At 46.1% G+C, this 22,894-nt stretch overlaps 1 protein-coding gene across 2 annotated transcripts in view; it reads left to right on the top strand.

Annotated features, from left to right (window-relative positions):
- CDYL2 (chromodomain Y like 2) overlaps positions 1–22,894 on the top strand; it is a 204,509-nt gene that overhangs the window by 121,894 nt on the left and 59,721 nt on the right. The gene's annotated exons all lie outside the window — the stretch shown is intronic.

Genomic DNA, 22,894 nt, shown 5'->3' with positions numbered 1-22,894 from the left:
GGTGGGGTCTGGGTTGGGGTCCACACCGTCTTCTCACATGCAGTGTGGACTTGGAGTTCACCACGCCAGCGCCTATGCTGGAACCTCTTGCCCTTTTGCTGTCTCTAGGTTGGATGATTGGCCTATATTAGGTCCTGTCTTAGTCTGTTCCGGCTGCTGTCACAAAACACCTTAGAGTGGGTAATTTATGAAAATTAGAAATCCAGTTTCTCACAATTCTGGAGGCTAGAAGTCCATGATGAAGGCACCAGCAGATGCTGCCTTAGGCGAGGGCCTGTTCCTCTTACCTGGTACCTTCTGTGTCCTCACATGATAGAAGGGGCAAGGCAGCACCCTTCAGCCTCTTTTATAAGGGCACTAATCCCGTTCACAAGAACGGAGCTCTTATGAGTTAATTACCTCCTATAGGCCCCACCTCTTAATGTTGTGATTGCGTTTTGTGTTAGGTTTCTTCATATGAAATTTGGGGGAACATAACCTTCAGACTCTAGTGGGTCCTAAATGCTGTCTTGACCTCATCCTGCACTAATTCTTTCGGTTTGTACCCTCTTACTCTAACATAGCCTGCGTATGTTGTGTTAGGTTATGGAATTCCTCTTTTTTCCAAAGTCTCTATAGGCAAAATTAAGGAAACAGGAGGTAATGACCCATGTAGTTCATGCTCCCAAACCTGAGATTTCCTGTGTAGTCACTTTGCTCCTTACCTAAGTCCTTCACGGCATCAGTCTTTCAGGTTAGCTGCTTGTGCCAGTTATCAGTGATGTGCAGTCCCTTACTTCTCAGACACCTGTGTGTCTACCTGGTGGCATTTGTCTCTTTGGCTGCCAGAGACCCAAGCCTTGGAATGTCCAGAAATCTTACAGGAGTGTGGGCAACCATTGCCCAACAGGGCAGGGCCATCAGATTCCCCAATGAAACCAGGGTGCATGTGGGGACAGGGATGCTGGGGTGCAGGGGGAATGGTTAGAAGGGCTCACAGAAGGTTGGGGTGATGAGGCCAACACACCTCAGTGTGACGATGGTAGATTTAGAGTCCAGAATGTGCAGAACGGGCTCCCCTGCGAGAGTTTGCTGTCTTTAGGGACTCTTGCTGAGAAATCTGAGCAATCCGCGTTGAGGCGCCTGTTTCTCCAGAGAGAGGAATTTCACCCAAACAGGATTTACTTAGCATCTTTGCCCCAGACTGACTCATGTTTCCGTCTGGGGATCCCTGATGCTGACGTGACTGTGCCTGTGAACATATGTAAAAGCTGTTTGTTTTAGAAATTCATCTCTCGAGAAGAAGTGGGCTCGTGTAAATGGGGCTTGGCATAAACACCCGTGTTTGATGTTGCTGTGACGGCTGCCGGCGGTGGCGGAGTTCCCTGTCTCAGGAAGGGTGGCGAGGGGAGCTTTTGTGGCCCCTTGGGTGCAGGGGCAAGGCTCTGGCAGGGTTCCCTGCATTCCAGCTGTTAGCAGCCCCCTGCCCTGCTCATATGGGGCAACCCAAGAGTAAAGCATGAGGGAGGAAGATTTGCTGACTGTAGCTGACAGTGCAGTGTGGAGGAGAGAAGCCAGACTCGCAGAGGTCTACATGAGGGTGTGCCTCTTGTGCTGTGCAACCTTCTGCAGTGAGGCAGATCTGCCAGCTCTGTGCTCTTCACCCTTCGGCTTTGCTGATACCCCCTGGTCCATGATCTGGTGATAAGGCATGGTACCCCACAAGCAGGGGAAACAGGAGAGCCAACCTGTTGAGATCCGTTGATAGTCCTATTAGCTCCAAAATGCTATTCTAGACCTTTCTTGTCTCTGATCTCTTATCTTCCGCATGTTTGCCTGACCTTGTATGTTCTCTACTCCTACTTGAACTATGCCGGCCTCTATTTTGTTCTGTTTTGTCTGTTTCAAAAGGACTCTTGCTTAATCACATCCCATAGCATTGGTGCCCGTGAGATCCTGCTGTAAAGTTAAGGCACTGGCTCTCAGATTCTGCATGTATTAGATTACCTGGCAACTGGTGAGAGATGCAGATCCCATGGAGTCTGATTTCCTTAGTCTGGGGTGGAGCCCAGGAGATGGACTTGTAACAAGCTTCCTGGGTGACTGTACTGCATTTTGAGACGACCTTTGTGGCCAAATTTGTGGGGGGTGGGGCCTTGAAGTTTCACATCAGGTGTCAATTTAATTCAATTCAATACTGATTTTTTGATCACTTCCTAAGAGTTATTCACCATGCTGGGTGCTTGAAGTAGGGTAATAAAGAGGTATGGACTTTTCCCTCTGAAACTTGCCAGGAAGTTGGAATGCTGGCCTCTGGCCTCATGCTGAGAAGGTGCCTGAGGCTGGCTCCATGCAAGGAGTAACACATGTTACATACATGTGCATGGCTTCACCATACCCGCAATGACATCTTCTGTGGTCACTGGTGTGATAATTGTCCCAGCCATCAGCCTTTCACATTCTAATCAGAACTAACTTGTTAGCCAGGTTTGGGGGAACTGGGAAGACAAAAAGACTGAGAATCCTTGTCTGAGAGAGAAGGAGAATGTTGAAGAGAGTGGTTTGAGGTTCTTGGACAAGACTCAAGAGAGAGGGGATGCTGTGGTTCCAGAACTTTTCAGCAACAGGCCAGAGGTGTAGTCCAGCAAAACGTGTTTCCATGTGTGTTTTCAGCCAGAGGGAAGCTTTGCTGAAGCCGGCGTTCATGCCCACGTGGCCCTGAATGTCCTCCTTCTACCCTCTTTCCTAACCTCACCTTCCCTGATCTGGACTGAAGGATCCAGTCTCCAGGGGCCCAAGGGTGAGCCCTGGGGGGTTGCAGCACAAAGGAGGGCTCATCTTAGCCCAGCAGAAGGGGTTGGGGGATCCTGGCTACAGTTGCACAGCATTTGTTTTGGGGGTGGGCTGGTGCTTTTTATATGGTTTTAACTTCTCTTTGGTGAGTTAAGGTTCTGCATACAGAACAGCAACTTATGTAACATGTTACTCATTTACTGCTGACTTCCCTGATCTGCTGTGGAACAAATGCTAAATTGGGGCTCTGGCGGGTGGTGTTTTGGTTTCAGACTGCGTTTTTTCCCCAGCAGTGTTTGTGGGGCGTGTGCAGCCATTCTACACTGCTCTTGATTCTGAGTCTTTGGTAATGAGTACTGGCTTTGTGATCCGGGGCCCATCTGCCTCAGTATCCCTTGGGGAGCTTGTTAAAATGGGCTCTATCCCATTTGAGTGAATCAGGATCTCAGGGGGGTTGGGGGTGGATTTTGCACGTTCATGCTGAATTGTAGCAGTCACAGGTATATACGGGAGCTCCAGCAGATGTGTTTGGTTGTAAGAGATGGTTCATAGATCCGTTTGTTGGTGGATCCATCTTTCCTCCCTGGATGTGAAGCTTGTGAGAAGGAATGTGATCTGGTCCTTCAAAGTTTTAAAACCTGACAGTTTCTCTGCCTTGCTTACACTTTCTACTAGACCTCTCTCTCTCTCTCTCTCTCTCTCTCTCTCTTTTTTTCTAAAGCTGCACTGGTTTCATCAGTATGGAAAAGCTGGTGGGTTTGCTAACCCTTGCTGTGGTTCTGGCGTGGTGAACTGCTTAGCACTCTTGTCTAAACAGGCCAAAGCATCGGTGTTTTATGGATTCACATGGACCTTTAACCTGTGAAACATCCCTAACTAGGAGCCATCGTTTCTCTTTGAGCCCTAGAATAGCATAAAGACTTGCAGCGTTCTCCAAATTACCAGGAAGGTGATGAGCATCACTGTTGATGCCAGGCTTGTGGCCCCATGTCCACATTTCTGAAAGGATGTTTGAGATCCTTTTCCTTGCGTCTTGATGACTGTTGTCTGCTGCACAGACGTTGCATCTCACACATTGCATGATTCAGTGTTTGCAGAATTATCTCTACCATTGAACGAGTCATCCCACACAACACACGCAACATTTGCCATTTTCTCTCCATTGATCTTTTAAAATGATCTCAGCTTTCACTTCTAGAACGTTTGTTTATCTCTTCCTACTCACTTTTTCAATATGATTATCATTTTTCCCTTTATTGAGCATAATAGAGAACCGTGTTTTAAAAGCACTTGGGAAATAAGTGCAAGCATGGGAAGTGCCCTATGGCTTTTGAGAATCTAGGGGCTCCCAAACTTGGATCCAGCATCAGAGTCCCCGGGAGGGCATGTTGAAACACAGACTGTTCAGTCTACCTTCAGCATTCTGATTTAGTAGGTGTAGCGTGAAGCCTGAGAATCTGCACCTGCAGCAGAAGTTCCTAGACGCTGCTGTTGGTCCAGTGAGCCCAGTTTCAGAACTCCTGCTCTAGACTAATAAGCCCTAAGATGGTGGGGATGAAAATGCAGATGGTGTTGTGCCTGCCAGGTGGTGGGATTGAGGAAACTTGAAGTGCTTATGCTCTGCATCTGGAGTTGGCATTCATAAGACTTTGTAAATGGAAAGTTTGTGAAATGAAAAGCCGTAAGGTTGAAAGTTTTAGAGTATAAGTACTTCCCTGAGATGAGGCCTTGGAGTTTCCGGAGTACCTAGTGTGATCCTCATGGCAGTCCTGAGAGGTGGTTGTTCTACCCATTTTACAGAGGTGGAGACCAAGGTTACAAGAGCCCAGGTTGGTATTAGGAGAGAAACTCAGGCAATTTGACTACAAACTTAACGATAGAACTGGCCTCTATACCATGACCCAGCTGGATTCCAGGCAGTAAAATTTTCCTAAACCCTGATTGCTGACAAAAACATGTTGTGACTGGGGGAGGGTCAGGAGTGCTTGGTGGCACTGCTTGGTGGCACAGGATGTACTTCTTTGACACCCTCTTTGTTTGTTTGTTTGTTTGTTTGTTTGTTTATTGAGACTGAGTCTTGCTCTGTCACCCAAGCTGGAGTGCAGTGGTGTGATCTCGGCTTACTGCAAGCTCTGCCTCCTGGGTTCATGCCATTCTCCTGCCTTTGTCTCCTGAGTAGCTGGGACTACAGGCACGCACCACCACACCAGCTAATTTTTGTATTTTTAGTAGAGATGGGGTTTCACCATGTTGGCCAGGATGGTCTCGATCTCCTGACCTCGTGATCTGCCCGCCTCGGCCTCCCAAAGTGCTGGGATTACAGGTGTGAGCCACTGCGCATGGCCGACACCCTCCGTATTTATTGATAGATGGGTATGGTCTTTCTGAGCCTGAAATGCTGTAAATAACTCCATGCCACTCAATTTGAAAACCTAGATAAAATAATCACTTCCATAGAGAAATACAACTCAACAAAATAGCCTAAAGTAGGGCTAGAAAGCCTGAAGAGAGAAATAACTATTAAAGAAATTGGGCCAGGAGCGGTGGTTCACGCCTGTAATCCCAGCACTTTGGGAGGCTGAGCGGGTGGATAGCTTGAGCCCAGGAGTTCAAGACCAGGCTGGGCAACATGGCGAAACCCTGTCTCTCCAAAAAAATACAAAACTTAGCCAGGTGTGATGGTGCATGCCTATAGTCCCAGCTACCTAGGGAGCTGAGGTGGGAGGATCACTTGAGCCCAGGAGGTCGAGGCTGCAGTGAGCTGTGATTGCGCCATTGTACTCCGGCCTGGGCAACAGAGCGAGACTCTGTCTCAAAAAAAAAAAAAAAAAAAAAGAGAAAAAAAGAAATTGAATTGATTGTTAAAAAGTCCTCAGAAGAAGCAAGAAAGGAGGAACACAAGGCCCAGAGGGTTTTGCAGGCAAATCTAAACATTCTAGAATAGTTCATCTGACCACACGTTCTGGAGCAGATAACCCCTCCCTTCTCCAAATGGTTATGGAGAACAGGAAAAAGAGAAAATACTCCCAGCTCCTGTGATGAGGTCAGTATGACCTGGATTTCCAAACCAGACAAAGAGAGTAGGAGAAAGGCAAATTATAAGTCAATCTCACTTCAGAATGTAGTAGCGAAAGTCCTGAATAACCTTCTGGGTTTATTACAGTTCCCTTGATACTTCCTCAAAATTATGACTGTTTGAGAAACGTCTCACTCCTTGCCCTGAGCCAAAGGTAATGACCCCAGTTCATTACCTTTAGAATCACCACTGCTTCTCTAGGTGCCTAGCTTGTCTCAGAAGAGGCCCAGGGAAACTGGCTCAGGAAGGCTCTGAGTGTCATGGGCGTTGGCCCCACACTATCTGGGGAATCACTGAGAGGTCAGGAAGGGTGCCCCTGGGGCAACCTCTTGTCAGCACGGGTATCCCTGTATCCACTTCCCTGAGCCCAGCTGTTCTTCCTGACACACTTCAAGTACCCACCCCAAGGCCAATACACTTTCACTAACCTTTTTGATTTTTACAAGCAGATGATTTTTCCAAATCAGGAACAACAAAAACTTGAGGGTTTTTTAATCTTTTGTCTTTCGAAGTGTGGCAAGTAAGGAACTTGTGCTAATGAACTAACTTAAGACCCTTTGACGTGGTGGTGGTAAGACCTTGTCCAACTTGGCCACTGCCCTGTGCACGCAGAAAGTGCCAGACTGTGATGGGAAATCTGGCTCTTTAACCAGGAGCAGCTTGACCTGTGGCAGATCCAAGGGGAGAATCGATTCTCCCCGCTTGGTTCCTGAATTCTGGATTGGATTTTGGTGCCCAGAAGAGGATGATGGAGTCTTGACCACTGTCAAGTTTTAGAAACCAACTAATTGCTTTTCCTATCTGCTCGGCTGTCGTTTTCCTCCCTCAATGTCCTTAGGAAAGTCTTAGGCACTGTTTGCTCATGGCTGTCCATCAGGGGACTTCCAAGAAGGGTGCAGTGGGGGAGTAGAAGCAATCCCCCATCAGGAGCAAGCAGTAAGCGGGTACAGTATCTGTAGAGGGTTCCAAAACAATAATAAAAATTCACCTACTAATGTCGGCGAAAAGCCAGTCTCCCCCCATTGAGGTGGACCCCAGGGCCCTCCTCCACCCTGACTGCTCACACAAAGCAGCCAGTCTTCATGAATGATGATGGTAATGGTGGCAGCAGTGGTGGTGGTGGTGATGGTAGCAATGGTAGCTAACATTTCTTGAGTTCCTACTGAAGGCAAAGCCTAGCTCTTTGTATTTGATCTACTAAATGTGATTTAATTTCCTCAGTGGTTCTCTGATATAGCAGTTTAACAACATAGCAACATAACAAGGTTACCTGGGATTAACCCTGTTTATAGATGGGGAAACTGAGGCTCAGCAAGTGTAAGACACAGCACTGAGGGAAGGAATTAGGGTGTGATGCTGGATCTGGTGATGCTGAAGCTGTTGCAGGTCTCTGACCAGTTTTATAAATGAAGAAAGGTACTTTAAGGGTTCAGGTGGAAGCCAACAGACCTTTCCCAGGTGGCAAGGGCATTGTTCTGGCCAACAGCCCTGGGCCTGCCTTCGAGGCATCTTCAATAGTATCAGAGATGCTGACTTGGCATTCCAGGGAGGTGGAACCTCTGGTCCTGGTGATTTTCCTTAGGACCTTCGATTAAAAGACACACACGCATGCATGTACACATACATGCACATATTCACATCACACACTCATGCACACATCATATATACGCACACACCTGCACATCTATGCATTGTAAAGGGAACTCCCTCAGTTGTCAAAGTTTACTTCAATGCTCGAAGAAATTGCAAAAAAAGGACAAAGATCTTCACCAACTGATGAGTGGATAAACAAAATATTGTCTTTCCATACGACGGATGTTATTCAGTCATGAAGAGCAATCAAGAGTGGACACACACGGCAACGTGGATGAACCTCAAAACCACTTATGATGTGATTCCATTTATATCAAACGTCCAGAGTAGGTGAATCTGTAGAGACAGAAAGTAGCTGAGTGGTTGCCAGGAGCTGAGGGGAGGAGGGAGTAGGGGGTGACCGCTAATGGGTACGGCATTTCATTTGGGGCAATGAAACTGTTCTGGAATTAGATTATGGGGACAGTTGCACAACTCTGCAGGTCACACTAAAAGTCACTGAATTGTGCACTTTATATGGGTGAATTTTATAGTATGTAAAATAAATCTCAGTAAAGCTGTTTTTGTTTAAAAAAAAAAAAGGAGAAGAAAAAGAAGCTAGCTAAGTAGGATGCAAAATAACAGCTACCCTTTCCCTACTGCTTGCCATGTGCAAGGGAGCCTTCTAAATGCTCTCCAAGAAGGTGTGCATTGAATTTCCTCGACAGCCCCCATTTCTACACTGGAAAATTGATGCTTAAAGAAGACACGTGCATTGCTTAACGTGGTCCAAGTGTCACAGAAGGTGGAGCTGGAATGGAACCACAGTGCCCACTCGTGAGCCCAGGCTCCCATCTGGGAAATGGAAGTGCTCTTAGTGAACCAAGGGACACTGTATTAGTTCCCTGTGGCTGCTGTAACAAATTCCTACCAACTTGGTGGCTTAAAGCAACACCACCTCTTCTTCCCTTATAGTTCCGGAGTCAGAAATCTAAAATGCATTGGCAGGACTGTGCTCCTTCTGGAGGCCCTGCGGGGGAATCCATTTCCTTGCCTTTTCCAGCTTCCAGAGGCTGCACATACTCCTTGGCTCATGGTCCCTCATCTCTCTAACCTTTGCATCCATCCTCACATCTCCTTTTCTTGACGTCAAGCGCCCTGCCTCCCTCTTCCAAGGAGTGTGATTACACTGAACCAACCAAGACAATCCAGGATAATCTCCCATCTCAAAATCCATAACTTTATCACATTCACAAAGTCCATTTTGCCATGTCAGACACCACATTCTCAGGTCCCAGGGATTAGGATATGGTATCTTTAAGAATTTGCTATTCATCCCACCACAGGCATTTAGGAGAATGTGAGGGGAAGAAAGGGTATGCATATTGGTTTGTATTCTTGAATGGGCAAGAAACCAGCTGGTAACGAGGAAATGTTAATTTTGTCATCTAGATTATTAAAATTATTTCATTTAAGCCCACATGCACATCTATGAATTATAAAGGAAACTACCTTAGTTGTCAAAGTTTATTTCAGTGCTAGAAGAAATAGCAAACGCTACATCAAGTAGATTATTTCATTCAAGCGAAATAATTATTTTGTTTAAACAAAATAATCTACTTGGTGTGGACTTCGATATAACTGGCAAGTTTTGAAGTTGACTTAAATTCCCTTGTTTATTTTTTTAAGATTATTTATTTTTGAGATAGAGTCTTGCTCTGTCGCCTAGGCTGGAGTGCAATGGCATGATCTCGGCTCACTGCAACCTCCACCTCCCGGGTCCAAACGATTCTCCTGGCTCAGCCTCCTGAATAGCTGGGATTACAGGTGCATGCCACCATGCCCAGCTAATTTTTTTGTACTTTTAGTAGAAACGGGGTTTCACCATGTTGGTCAGGCTGATCTTGAACTCCTGACCTCAAGTGACCCACCCACCTCAGCCTCCCAAAGTGCTGGGATTACAGGCATGAGCCACCATGCCCAGCCTCCCTTGTTGATTTTAGAGATGGGAGACAAGTGCTCCTACAAGACACAAAACACTTATCTAATCCTAGGATACATTTCTATACACTTACTGCATGACAGTGTTTTATTCAAGCTAACGTGAGCCTTCCTAGTGCCCAATGAGCTGCTGTTAATAATGACAATAGCAGCAATGGCACCAACAACAGGTATTTATTAAGCCCTTGCTATGAGTCAGGTATTGGTGGGCTAAGGATGTTACATTTAGCAGCTCTGTTAATCCTGACAATTCTATGAAGTAGGTTGTCTTTTTATCCCTGGTTTACACATAAAGATATGGAGGCTTTATGAAGTTAGTTAGGCAACTGGCCTGCAGCCTCCAGATAGTAACAAGGTAGAGCCAGAATTGTGATCCTTTCTTCCTTTCCTTTTCCTTTTCCTTTCCCTTTCTTTTCCTTTCCTTTTCCTTATCCTTATCCTTTCCTTTTTCCTTTTCCTTTCCTTTGCTTCTTTCCTTCTTTCTTTTCTTTCTTACTTACTTGCTTTCTTTTCCTGGGCATTTTAAAATGGCTTTCTTACATCACCTTATCCTGTGATATCTGACTTTATCATTAGATCTTAATCACACAGAGGGAGAAGCCTCTTCTTCTCATCTCTGTGTATGTGTATGTCTCTCTGTGTGTGTAGAACATTTTGTACGAACCCACTTGCATTTTGATTTTTCTTCTCAATGTAACATATGTCTGTTACCATCTATTTCCATATTGGGCAGCTCTTCATATTGGAATTTTAGTAGTGCCATTTATATGTTTTCAGAAGGATATACAGGTTGAATATCCCCAAGTCCAAAATCTGAAATGCTCCAAAATCCAGAACTTTCTGAACATCAAAATTATGCTTAAAGGAGATGCTCATTGGAGCATTCAGTGATCAGATTAGGGATGCTTAACTGGTAAGTATAATACAAATATTCCAAAATCTGAAAAAAATCAGAAATCCAAAACACTTCTGATCCCACACGTTTTGGATAAGGGATACCTAACCTGTGCAATATTTCACTTATGTAGCCAGTCTCTTGTTGTTGGACATTTAGGTTAGGTCTAAACTTCTTTGGTTTTCTTTCATTTTTTTCCGGATTATTTTTCTAGACTAGATTCCCAGAGGCAGGATTATACTGCGAATTTTGCCGTATCCTCCTAACCCCATCAAAAAAAGAATAACGATGACCAGTAAGGTATAATTTTCTAGTTTTGTCATTGCCTTGCCAGACGTGTGTGTTTAAGGGGAACAAGAGGAGCCTCAATATCGTTTATTTGCATTTCTTTAGTCTCCACTGAAGCTGAGCTTTTTCTCTGCATGCTCAAGTACTCTTTGTAACTTCCTCTTTGTGGTTGGTTCACTCCTGTCTTTTGAGGTTGGAGAGAATTCAGATACACAGGGAAGAGGTCTGGTATGGCAAAGGAGGAGAGCCCAGAACATGTTTGCTGGTTGGTGAGGAGATGTGTTTAGGGCAGGAGCTGGTGTGCTTAGGGAAAGACTTGGTCGACAGCTGAGAGGCAGGCTGGGGCCAGGTGCAGGAGGGGCCTGGGTGCCAGGGAACCCCCTGTTGTACTTGTGGCAGCCACTGTAATGCAGGTCATCCGTGGAAGAACTGGTCCTAAATTTTTGATGAACTGGCAGAAATATCAAAATCTGGTTCTGACCTCTACGTCGTCACTCTGGCCTTCCTCTGGCTTGTCCCTAACTCTGTCCCACCCCCTTTAAACCCACTGGGCAGCTCAGCTGATAGACATTCTCCATTAAGGGCTGCCCCAGACACCTCTACTACCTATACCCACCTGTCCGCTCCCTGGAGAGCTATTAATAAGGAGCCCAGGATGTGGGTGACTCCAGGGAAACATCAAAGAAAAGAGATTTGGTAGGGGCTGGGGCAGGAGAGAGAAGCCTCCACTGGGGTCAGGAATTCCATAGAGAAAAGTCAGAACCCTGGACTGGTTAGAAGAGGAGAACCTAGGAGACGAAACCCTGAGGCAGCCTTCTTTAGATATTCATGTTATTCCAGGGGGTGGAATAACAGCTGGTGAGGCAAGCCCCTGTGTATAAAGCTCCTTTTATCTTCCTCGTGTGCAACCTGACTAGGGTGCAGTGTTCCTGGGAGCGCCAGCCTCGAGGCCTCGATTCGCACTTTTTATATTGCAACATGGCTTCTCCTTGACTTCTTTCATCCTGTCCCAGAAAGAAAATCGAGACCCTGGGGCAAAATGAGCCTGGAAATAGGTTCGTGTGCCTCATGTCAGTAAGACGTTGCCATCCACGGAGCCCTGGGGTTCCCTGAAGGCCTCCTGGTGAGAAGCCGGGTGGGTGGACTCCAGCACTCCCTTCTCCATGTCAGCCACAGTAGCTGCTTGTATTAGTCTATTCTCACACTGCTAATAAAGACACACCCGAGACTGGGAAATTTATAAAGGAAAGAGGTTTAATTGACTCACGGTTCCACAAGGCTGTGGAAGCCTCAGGAAACTTACAATCATGGTGGAAAGGGAAGCAAACACATACTTCCTGTGGTGGCAGCAAGAAGTGCTGAGCAAACGGGGGAAAGCCCCTTCTAAAACCATTAGCTCTCATGAGAACTGACTTCAGTATCACAAGAACAGCATGAGAGTAACCACCACCATGAGCCAGTCGCCTCCTGCTGCATCCCTCCCACCACACATGAAGCTTACGGGAGCTACGATTCAAGATGAGATTTGGGTGGGGACACAGGCAAACTGTATTACTCCTGTTTTGTTTGTTTCATGTGAAGGTTTGTCATAGGCTTTTGTTGAGGGAAAAGGAGGCAAGAAATGAGAAGACTAAAAACATATTTCTGAATACTCCAGTTTAATAAATCTGCCCCCCAGTGGCTGGAGCTGCTTGATGAGGTTGTTGTGTTCCGTGTCACAGGTTGTTGGGGTGGGCTTAGGCAGACTTAGGCAGAGGGATTCCTGCATGGAGATGGATGAGATCAGGTGGTCTCCCAGGACCAAGTTAGCTCCTCAGAGCATGTGTCTGGCTGGGCAGGGTCGTGGCCAGTCTGCAGTCACGCCCCTCATGGTGTGCACTCACCCTCATGGCTGAGCCATGCGTCACCACAGTCCATGTGTGCAGAAATATTCAGCTCATTTCTGGAGGCTCCTTGTCCAAGTTCGGACAGGTGCACAGGGAGCTTTTGTAGCGACTATTCAGGGAGGGAGAACGCAGGCTCTGTTTTCGGCGGGGGCACCTGCCCGAGGCCACAAACCATGCCAGAGGATAAGACTTAGCTGTCTTGCCCACCGACCCTCCTGCTTGGCCTCTCCCGATGTCCTAGCTCCCAATTCTGGCATCCCCCGACTGAGTGAGACCTGGGTACTGACCTCTGATTGGCTTTGATGGCTCCACCCATGCACCTGTCTGTTCTCTGCTGCCCCAGATCTGTGCCACCACCTCCCACCATCTGCTTGACCCAGCTCCTTGTCCCCACAAGACAGCAGTGAGGTGGAGGGGGGACGTCTAAAGGGCCACTTCCGACTTGGTTCTGGGGACCATTGTCCTGAGTCTTACAGTGAGGGCAGAAGCACTTTCCATGATCCATGGGGCCTCTGCGTCCCGGGCTGTGGGGCCCTGGGGGTCGGTATATCATCGTATCTGCTTCCTCTTCTTGGCACTTTGCTGGATGCTTCCTCTGCCCAGCCAGGCTGGTCACCTTGGCCTGTCCCCTGCCCATTATCTTCCATTGTGCAGAAATGTGGCACCTACTGTTGACTCTTCTCCTTTATTTTTGCTTGTGTTAATACTTAAAAATAATCTTTTATTGCCATTTTAGAGTGGTTTCGAGAAAGAGGAGACAAATTTGTCAGTGTGGTATATCTAGGTCCTTAAAATGTTCTTCTTTTTTTCATTTTCTTCTCCTTTCCTCTCTTCTCTTTATTTTCTAAAGTTACAAATACACGAGTTGTAAAAAATTCAAACAATATGGAAAATATAAACATTTTATTTTTATTTTTAAATTATTATTATTATTTGAGATGGCATCTCACTCTGTCGCCCAGGTTGGAGTGCAGCAGGGCGATCTCGGCTCACTGAAGACTCTGCTCCACGGGTTCAAGTGATTCTCCCGCCTCAGCCTCCTGAGTAGCTGAGATTACAGGCACCCACCACTGTGCCTGGCTAATTTTTGTGTTTTTAGTAGAGATGGGGTTTTGCCATGTTGGCCAGGCTGGTCTCAAACTCCTGACCTCAAGTGAAATGCCTGCCTTGGCCTCCTGAAGTGCTGAGGAAAATATAAGCATTTTAAAAGTTAAAGTCTCCATATTCTCCCTTGCCAAATCCTGTTTAGAGGTGACTTCTGTTAATGTTTGGTTATGGGTCTTTTGGGACTATTCTCTAAGTTTATATGTTTGTATATGTGTTTATATATGTTAAATCTATGTTATTTATTACATACCATGTATTATATATGTGATACATATTACATATTTACTTAAATACTTGTTTGTTGAGTGATGAACAGGAATTATCCGATTTATTTCTCTCTCCATGTATATATGTATTGATATGTATATATCTGTCTGTCATCTGCCGTCTATTCATTTATCCATTATTTATCTGTTAGCCAAGGCCTCACCAAGTTGACATCCGAGTAAAGACTGAAGGTGGTGAGAACACCTTGTCCTGCAGTTTCTTTTTCGACTTAAAACTTGTCTTGGAACTCTTTCTGAGTCAGGACGTGTGGAACGGCCGCCCTGTTTTTGGCTGCTGGATTTATGGCGTGCAGGGACTTAACTGTTCCCCTGAGATGGCCATCTGGGCTGCCTACAAAGGGACCTGCTCCTGCCAAACCTGGCTAGGGCCAGTCTTTGTAATGCGTTTCCAGGCCCTGTTGTTTTAATTTTGGTTTCTAAATGAGGGTGAGCGTCTTCTCACGTTCCTGCCACTCGTGTCTCTCCCTGAGCATTGCCCGGGTGCCGTCCTGCTGCGGAAACAGTGATGGCGAGTCAGGGGCATTCAGCCACGTGACCTCGAACAAATGACCCAGCCTCTCTGGGCCAGATTCTTCATTTATAAGATGCATTTATTCATACCTCATGGGTTGGGGGTAAAGAATAAGTGAATTCGTTTATAGGAAGTGCTTAACATTATTAGCTGGCTTGTGGTGGGCATTTGATACATATTAACTGTTATTTCAATTTTTCCCCCTTTTTCCAACGAAGTCTTTATATTTCCCGATTTGTTTTTTAAATCACTTTACATACGTACACATATATGAATCCTTTCCTATGTATGCTAACCAGTACTCAGTAATGGCTGCCATATACCAGGAACTGTTTAGACAGATAACTGCAATACCTCATGCTGTGATGGAGACATGGAGAAGATATTGTGGGGCCATAGGTGAGGGCACCAAAGCCTACTTAGGGGAAGGAATTATTGAGGGCTTCTTGGAGGAGGCGATGCATAAGCGGAATCTGATAAAATGAGCCGGAATGACTGAGGAAAAAGACAGGGATGCCAGGGGGTGGTGACAGCATGTACAAGGGCATAGAGCTGAGGGACAGCCTCTGGGTACCTGTTGACACATCACAAAGAATACAGCAGTCCAGCCAATTCTAGAGCAGCCTGCACAGGAGGCTGAATTCCAGGGAATTCCTCGGGTGGTCAGGCTTGTCTTAAGAACCAGATAGATGAAAGCCTTCCCCATCTGTCTGTGTTCTGCATGTGTGACTCCCTCTGCCTGAATGCCTCCCGCCGTGAACCCTCATGTGAATAGTAACCTCTGCCCATCCCGCAGGTCTGGCTCAAGCAGCAGTTCCCCCATGGAAACCTTTGCTGGCTGCCAGCGTAGCTCAGTTTCCGTTTTTATTTGCACACATGGAATGGTGTTTCTTGGTTGACAGCACTGACCTTGGTCTGTAGTGGTCACGCTGATTCTTCGCATAATCTCTGCCTCTTTCACTAGATCAGAAGTTCCACGAGGGAAGGGATGGTCTCTGTTTTTGCTCACAGCTGTATCTCCAACACCTAACAATGCTGGGCACTTAGCAGGTGCTTAAGAAATGAATGAGTGGGTGAATGAATAGATGAAAGAGAGGACTGCAAACCCTTCTGACATCTGTCACAGCTGCTCATCCCCTGGCCTAGTCTCTCCCTCTCTCCTTGAGTTGTCCTGGGTGCTGGCTTCACAGCCCCTGCTCGTGGTAACATGTCCTGGAGAGCTTATATTTTGTCAGGGCTCTTCACAGCAACGACAGGATTCCCTTCCCATTGGCTCGTCTGGTGATTGTTGTCGACATCTGCCACAATGGCCCTACTTGCTATGCTCCTCTTCCCTTCATATTCACGAAGTCACAGTGGACTCTTAATAAAGCGTCAGGCTCCCTCCCCCATCAAGGGCATTGTGAGTTCTTTTCAGCAGGGTGCATCTCATTTGGGCTGCAGCCTCCGTATTTTGCGCAGTTCTTCGCTTTGCCTTGATGGTAACATAGAACATGAAGTTGGTGGACTTGTTAATAGAAGCCCCAGTTACGGAAGGATTGTAAGATTTCACCTTTAAAATTGCTCTCACTTTGCAGGTAGCATAGAGGGGAAGAAACTGGTAAGAGCAGGCACAGGCTTTGGAGATAGAAGCTCCATGTGTTCAAATACAAACACTGCCTCTTAGCATCTCCAAGCAGGTCTTACCAGCTTTTGAGCCTCACTTTTCACCTCTGTAGTACGGGAATAGCAAGCCTGCCGGAAAGGATGAAGCGGTGGATCCTGACGCCTCATGAGTCTTCATTTCTCTTCTTTGTCTGACTCCGCTTTGGGTGGAGCTTCCTACTTTGCTCAAGAATGTGCTTTTCTACCCCATCCTCAGCCTGCCCTGTCACTTTTGCATCGATCCCAGGATATTATATTTTATTCTGTTGCGTAAGCCTGCAAGGCGAATTCAAGAGGGACAGCCTCTGGGTGCCTGTTGCCACATCACCAAGAATGGGTTGCAGGACAAGGAACTCTGTTACTTTTGTGACTTCTCCATGGAAGTTAGAGTCTTGAGTTTTCCACTTGCCATCTTGGCGACAGTGCCACTGAGTTGGAGGTTCTGCCTCCCGGTTTGTTCTTTCTTCTTCTGTTCCACTGAAGCCGAAGCTTCTCCCACCTCAGCTCCTTTCCCGATTCCCTCCCACTTCCCCACCCTGGCAGAAAGAGGGTCTGTCCCGAGTTTCTGGAGGTTTAACAAGACATCTCCATGTCTGGCCTGGCATCCACCAGCGACTCTGTGTATTATCATGTTGGTGCAAAAGTAACTGCGGTCTTTGCTTTTTTTTTTTTTTCTTAATGGCAAAAACCTCAGTTACTTTTTCACCAACCTAATACTTGGTGGCGGTGAGTGAGAAACAACTGGCCACAAGACCTGTGGAGCCCTCATGTGTGCCAGGCATGGCATTGGGTGCTGAGGATACAGCCCAGCTCATAGTCCTGTGGGAAGAACTGAGGAAAGAGCCGAATATCCCAGTGAACTGTGAGCAGATATGGGAGAGCCCTGCGTGAACGTGGATACCACCGCAACAAGGAGGTTATAGACACAGCTTCCACCTGAAGGACACATAGAGGTTGGTCAGGCGAAGAAGAGAGGGGAGAGTGTTCTGGACAGTAGGAACTATATTTTAATTAAGAAGATGTGTAGAAAATACGTAACATCTATTTCGAGCATCATTAATGCCATTTATGATTTCTTCATGAAATATTTATTAAATGACTGCTGTGAGCTAGCATTGTGTACCTAGAAGCAGGTCTCAGCGTGCCTCATTCTGGGGATATGATGAATAAGACAAGACACAGTTTAGGGAAGAAAACAAATATATGGGGAAATGACAAATACAGTGAGAATCTCCATACCATGTCAAAATAGCCAACATTTACTGAGCCCTTGCTAAGTAAGCCAAGCCCTCTTGCTAGCACTGGCAGTAGCTCAGTTAGTCCTAGCAGGGAGGGTGGTTACCCTTCCCATTTCACAGATATGGAAACTGAGGTATATACAGGTGAAATAGCTTGCCTACAGTCTATTAGTCAGTAGGTGGTTGTTGCAGGATTCAGATCTCGTTGTCCTGGCTTGAGACCTAGATTCCTAAATGCTACTTTTCTGCTTCTTGAGGGACAGGGCTATCTGGGAGGCCAGAAGAGAGCGTCGTCATGTTTGGAAAACTGTTTAGAATTTTTAGCCTTTTGAGATCATTTTCTCCCCCCTACAATTCAGTTAAAGAGGCATTTGCTTTCCACTCGCTATGTGGTGGGGACTAAGGCTGTAGAGATGACCACAGCCGTGTCTTCCAAAGAACTCAAAGCTTATTAAGCTGATTAAGCGATCAGCTGGTCCCCAGTGACCTGCTGCAAAGCTGAGCCTGTGAACTGAGGAAGGCCCAGGACACCGGAGCCCTGGGGATGGGCTGTTCCCGGCGCTTGGGGAGGAAGAGACAGCTGTCTGGAAGAGAAGCATTTCAAGTGGCCCTGGAGGATTAGATGTGTGAAGGTGGACGGAAATGACATTCCTGGCCAAGGGAACAGCGGAAGTAATGGCTCAGAGGGTGGAAAAGTCAGTTTCAGAGAACCTCAGACTGTCCTGGAAGTTAAGGTGTTCAAGGGGGAAGAGTGGGAGTTAAGGCCAGAAAACAGGATGAGGCTAGACAGTGGAGGCGTGTGAGCTTTTGAGCGGAGAGTTGTAAGAAAAGGTGATAAAAATGAATTTGAAAGGAAATCACTTTATACTTTGATACCCTACAGAATAGTTTGCCACATACCAGGATCCTGGTATAATAGAGCTTTTGGAGTCAGCATGGCCTTGGAGGGTTTTAATTCAGGAGACGTGATTTTATCTGTAGAAAAAGTTCCTTTTAATCAGGTTAGTTTTGCATTTTGAATTCATGCTTTACACTGCCATTTAAAACGTTTAGGCAGGGCGCGGTGGCTCATGCCTGTAATCCCAGCACTTTGGGAGGCTGAGGCAGGCGGATCACAAGGTCAGGAGATCGAGACCATCCTGGCTAAAACAGTGAAACCCCGTCTCTACTAAAAATACAAAAAAAATTAGCCGGGCATGGTGGCATGCACCTGTAGTCCCAGCTGCTGGAGAGGCTGAGGCAGGAGAATGGCGTGAACCCGGGAGGCGGAGCTTGCAGTGAGCCGAGATTGCGCCACTGCACTCCAGCCTGGGCGACAGAGTGAGACTCCATCTCAAAAAAAAAAAAAAAAAAAATTAGACGTTTGACAATGAACATCATAAGATCATCTAATCACTACATCGAGCACCTCTGAGTAATCTGAGAACCCAAGCTTTCTTAAAATTCAAAGTGTATGGATTTTGTCGGGCATAATTTTAACATGCCAGATGGCAGCTAACTGTGGCTAAGTTTTTTTTTTTCTTGAATGCACCTGTGAATTTGAGCTCCGCTATTGCATTCAGGTCCTGAGAGCAAGGATTCTGTACATGGGACTAGGGGCTGAGACAGTGACTGGCCATGAGATTACAATGTACCTGCAGAGTTCAGGGTGCACATTGGGCCCTCTGGCCTCACATCTCTAAGCACAAGTGGGAGGAGTGATCGGCGGGGTTTTCCAACTCCAGCCCTTCTCCTCCCCCTCTTTAAAGATTCTAACCTCCCTGCCCCACTGTTTTTTTTTTTTTTTTCTTTTTTGAGGTGGAGTCTTGCTCTGACACCCAGGCTGGAGTGCAGTGGCGTGATCTCGGCTCACTGCAACCTCTGCCTCCCGGGTTCAAGTGATTCTCCTGCCTCAGCCTCCCAAGTAGCTGGGATTACAGGCATGCACCACCCACCTGGCTAATTTCTGTGTTTTTAGTGGAGACTGGGTTTCACCATGTTGGTCAGGCTGGTCTGGAACTCCTGACCTCAAGTGATCTGCCTGCCTCAGCCTCCGAAAGTGCTGGGATTACAGGCATGAGCCACCACACTCGGCCCCCACCCCCGCCCCACTCTTACTGAACCTAAGTGCTGTCCCGAACTGCTGCCTCTGATGGCAACGCATTATTTCTTTCTGATGTGTTGCCACACAACCAGATCTCGACACTTTAACTTTGTGCCATTGTCCTGCTCTCCTCACACACCCAGAACACTCCCCAACATTTGACAGATCTTTTGCGAGTCAACCACAGCCCAGGAAACAGGGCTTGTGCATAAGAACTATCACTTTCTCTTCTTAGAACTGCAGCTGGAAAACCCTCACCCTGCAGTCCGCCTTTGGTTCCACTCAAGTGTGGAAGTGATGAGTCTTCTCTTTTATTTAACTCTTCCCTCCACCCCACCCGCCGACACCATTGACGATGGGAAGTGCTCAAGCTTGAACTGCCCCTGGGTTGGTCTGTTCTCTCTGTTAATTGTATCTGCTTCCCAGGATGCTAAGAGTGATTGGAACACTGGGGAGATTGGACTGGAAGGAAAATGCTTTGCACTTGTGTCTTTTAGGAGACTAGAAGGAGACCCAACACCGCAATTTTTTTATCCTACTTTCCAACCTCTTACTTTTTTTCCCCCTATGTCTTTTGATCAAGAGGTAAGAACTTCTGTAGGCCCTCCCTTGTAAGTCTAGTGTTTATTCATTTATTCACTCATTCATTTATTCAACAAAGAATGACTTGTGTCCTTCTTTGTGCTGGGCTTCCACTGGTTCTGAAGGTGTACAAATAACTAAAATAGCCCTTGCTTTTAAGAATCTGTCTGGGGGTGAGGAGGGAGCCAGACATTTAAGAAAAGCCTTGTCAGGATATGGAAGGTATCCATGATGATTTTCCTACAGTGTGATTCCCTTCACTGTCCGTATGGTAGCCACCAACCACAGGTGGTTAGAGTTATATTTCAATTAGTTAAAATTAAGCAAAAAATTAAAATTTCAATAGCCATATGTGGATTCCACCTACTGTATTAGACAATGCAGATATTGAACATTTTCATCATTGCAGGATGTTCTGAATCAGACTGTAAGCTCCTTGAAGGCAGATCCATGTCTGGTTCTGCCCATCAGTATAATACCCCAGGTGCTAAGCATCTGGTGAACACTCACTAAGTATGTACTGAGTGAACATGGGAGAGGATAATAAGGAGTGCAAAAGAAAGATGTACAAACAACCAGAAGAGAGATGCACTGCTCTGGAAGAATGTGCAGAAGAGATAAACCTGGAGCTGCATCAAAAAGTAGGAGACTTTTAGCAGGTGGAGAAGGGAGGAAGGGTGCTTGCTCCGGGAGGGAGAATGACTCTGGTGTCACTAACTTCCTTCTGTATTCTGATGTCTCAAGCCACACAAGGTGTTACTATTTTCTTTGCAATGGAAGGAAAATTCATAGCACTCACGCTGTGTTCTCTCCTTGGGCATCTTTGAGAGGTGAGATCTCACTCAGAGCGCCAGATGTGATATAAATACGAGTTAGTCATCTACGTGCGAGATCAACTGGATTGCAGAAAACAAGTGTTTTCATGCATGAGGCCAATACAAACCTTTGTAAGCATGTTTGAAACAGAGGCTTCAGGATCTGTGAGTGAGGTGAATATGGAAGGCACCATTAGGAACATTATTATGAATTCAGCGTGGGGTATGTTGTGATTGCTGCAGTGAGATCCCCCGCCTGATTGCTCATCCAGTCATTGGATGAACACTGGGTTAGGCATGTGCTGTCTTCTAGGCACTGCACTCTGTACTGCAGACACCAAGGTGAATACATCTCAGGCTTATCTCTCAAGAGGCCACAGTCTGGCAGGGTCTTCAGGCAGGTGTATGGATGATGATAACATAGAGCATCACATGACACAGGAATCAGGTGTAGCATCCACATTTCCTTTCCTCCTTTGTTCAGGAAAGACTAGGCTCTGAAAAAGAAAAGCAGAACATCCATCAGAGCCAACACCATGAGGAGGGCCTGAGACCAGGACTAGTTTCAGTGTCTTGATGCTCAAATCCAGCATCAAGCTTGGTCAAGATACTGGAGTGTGACCCTCACGCTGGCACTTCCCAGTGGCATGGCCTCGGGCTTTGGTTTTCTCATCCATAAAGTGGGGATGGGGATACAAACAGTGTCCTACAAGGTAGTGATGAGGATGGAATGAGACAACCTAAGTGAATCCCATAGTAGGCACTCAGCAACTTGTGAGTATTGCATGGTTGAGAGAAAGGACTCTGGGGAAGATGCCAAAGTGATACTTGGAGTCTCCATTTCAGACTGTTCTGGGGGCAGGTGTAGATCACTTCTACTCCAGCTGCCCATAATAATCAAGGAACCGCCCTGTTTTCAAAAGATGGCTGTGGTAAGTGAGGAACCAGAATGGATAATGCATCCCTCAATTGGGGATAGCATCCTTTGGTGATCTGTCTAAACTTTTCCTCCCTTCCTCCCTGCCTGAAGGGAATGTGGTGCTCTTCTGTACCTGGGGTTTGAAATGTTCTTGGTGGAGAACTTGGACATGGTTTCTGTGCCCTGCCAGGAGTGGCTGTGTTTTCTGAAAGCTGATTTGCATGGTACAAGTGCCCTGCAGTCTGTCCCTGTTTGTCTCATGCTCTGTGACCTTATCCCAATCCCAGCCCTCCACTTCCTGCCTTCTCAGACAAGCTTACCCCTAGCCCAGGGGCAGCTGCTCCTGTATCTGTCGATGACAAGTTTCTTTCTTTCCTTCTGTGTTTTGCAAACTGCAGTGAATTCCCTGACACCTTTTGTTGCTGCATGTAGACCACTGTGCACCATTTCTTGATGCCCCTGGGATCCTTCTGGCATTTCTCTATTGATTGGCCAATTTTTTTCCCCCTCTTAGCTGAGTTGAGATCCCTCTTTGTGTCTCAGAGCTTCTCCTCAGGAAATCTTACATACACCTTCATTATTTTATCCAGTGTGATTATCTCTAGCTTTTAATATGAGTTTACTGTATTCACAGAATAATGTAATTATTGAGATATTTGGATTATTTCTCCTGTTTTAGGTAGCATTTTCTTTTTACCCATTCTTTTTCTCTGTTCCCTCTCTCATTCCTGTTTTCTAACATTTTAATGCTTTTCACTGGATTAATACATTTTACACATTCCTTCTCCTTGGGCTGACTCAGAAGCTAGCTGTAGATTGTATTTTCAAACTGTAGTGTACGTACTAAAGTATGATCTTTTTCTAACAAATATGATGTCCTCTTACTGAATATAGCAAGATGCCTCCCTATGCTTGGCTTTCAGTTGTCATTGAACGTGTCTTTTCCACATCTTACTATTATTTTATACACCCAACATTATTAAACACAATTGATTATTATTTTCACAGGCAGTAATTACTTTTACTAAACTTTTAAAAATCTACTTTTTTTTTTTTTAACCCATGTCTTCCTCTGAATTAAATTTTTGATTTGCTAAGTTTCTCTTAATTCTTTTTTAGAGTCTGTGGTAGATAAATTTTCTTAATGTTAGAGTACCTGAAAATGCCTATTTATGTGGTCGTTTAAATGCTGCTTTAGCTGGGTATAAAATTGGTTGA

This window comes from Macaca fascicularis, chromosome 20 (genome assembly GCF_037993035.2).
Source record: "Macaca fascicularis isolate 582-1 chromosome 20, T2T-MFA8v1.1".
NCBI lineage: Eukaryota > Metazoa > Chordata > Mammalia > Primates > Cercopithecidae > Macaca > Macaca fascicularis.
This window is presented reverse-complemented; position numbering and strand designations above follow the sequence as displayed.